Here is a 1,615-nt window from a genome sequence, read left to right as displayed (position 1 = left end):
ACTGGGGACTTCTCAGGACGGGAGGTAAAACAGCTTCCTCCAAATCCTGCACAGTGACTCTGGGAAGACTGAGCTACTATCACCACGCTGGAGGGAGAGTCAAAAACATGGGTGGCTGCTGTCCTGGCTTGCACAGAAAGACAAGAGCAGCTCCTGCACACGAATGCGCTCGGCTCTCCATCCCTGAGCAGGATGCTGGGGTGGGGGGGCTGGCACCCATCTCAGGGCACTGTTTGGTTCGAGGATGCTCAGTTGGGGGCTTGAAACCTGCATCCCACCCGGAGCTCATTCCAGCCCTGCTCCTGTTCTGGCCAGCACAGCCAGTGCTCAGGGTCTCTGCCAGTGCTGGGCTCTCTGCCCTCCAAACAGGGATAGGAGATGGTGCCTGGCAGCCTGGAGCATCCCCACCACTCACCCCACACATCCCCAGGCCCCAGCCTTGCTCCCTGCAAGGGGCAGGATTGCAGCCAGGCTGCTGGGCGGCCAGAGGGGCACAGGCACTGCCACGGGCTAGGTGTTCTCCCATCCCAAATGGCAGCGGGAGATGCTTTTGTTACACCTCTGACCCCACCAGCTGGCTTGGGAGCCTCCGGGCAGCTGCAGACCACCATCCACCAAGAGGGGAAGGGACCCAGCCCCAACCACTCCTGGAGGAGCCATGGCTGCAGCAGGGGTTGCAGGAAAGGCTGAAGACCCGGCACCTTCGCTGCCCGAGAGGCAGGACGGAAAATACGAAGCACGGCCTACCCTCTCACCAGTGTCGTGTCTGATGGGAAAGCCAAAACCAAAACTGCTGACTGAGCTCCTGCTTCTCACCTACTGTGGTTGCCTCCTGCTTCAGCTTTCTGGGTGAGCCAAGCCTGGCCGGCCACAGCAGGTCTCTGCTGGAGCTGCTGGGGTTGCATGGTGCTGTGCCGGGGCAAGGAGCAGGGCTGCTGCTTGCAAACAGTCCCACCAGGCTGAGCTGCACACTGGCATGAAAGAATGTCATGAGAGCAAGCAGGACCACCACATCCACTGTCCTGCCCTGAGGAAGGGTGAAAGCCATCCCAGATGGATGTTCATCCCACCTGGTCCCCTCTGGAGGATTCTCAGATTCTTTCCAACCCCCACAGGGGACAAACTGCCATGCCTGGCATGCCTCACCCCTTCCCCCATCACCCGGGCTGGCTCCCACAAGGCTGCGCTGGTTTTACTGGTTGTAGAGGAAAAAGAAACCTGATGATGGTGCCACTGAAGTGTGAGATGCAAATGACTCTTCTCTGTTTCTGCTGGGTTTCATGGTCTCCTGGCAGGTCTCTGTTGCCTCCAAAGCCAGTCCTTACCGGGGTTTCTCCCCTCTCGAGCAGTTGTTGCTTCTTTCCGTTCTGGTTTCTGGCAGGCAGCACGGCCCCGGCATCGCTTTCAGGAGGGAAGGTGGACGTTTGGAGCCAGAAAGCTGCACCGAGCACCATGCCATGAGCTTTGCCCTGGCTGATGGCAGCCAGGCCCCCGGCACAGCAGGGATGCTCGTCCCCAGCTGGGCGAGCGCCCCGTAACCAGCCTGGTAAGGGGGGGCTTGGTTTGCAGCTGCGCCCAGGGGCCAGCCCAGACATGGGCGAGAGGAAAAAGAGCG

This window comes from Pygoscelis adeliae, unplaced genomic scaffold (genome assembly GCF_000699105.1).
Source record: "Pygoscelis adeliae isolate BGI_AS28 unplaced genomic scaffold, ASM69910v1 Scaffold245, whole genome shotgun sequence".
Taxonomy (NCBI): Eukaryota; Metazoa; Chordata; class Aves; order Sphenisciformes; family Spheniscidae; genus Pygoscelis; species Pygoscelis adeliae.
Note: the sequence above shows the minus strand (reverse complement) of the source record.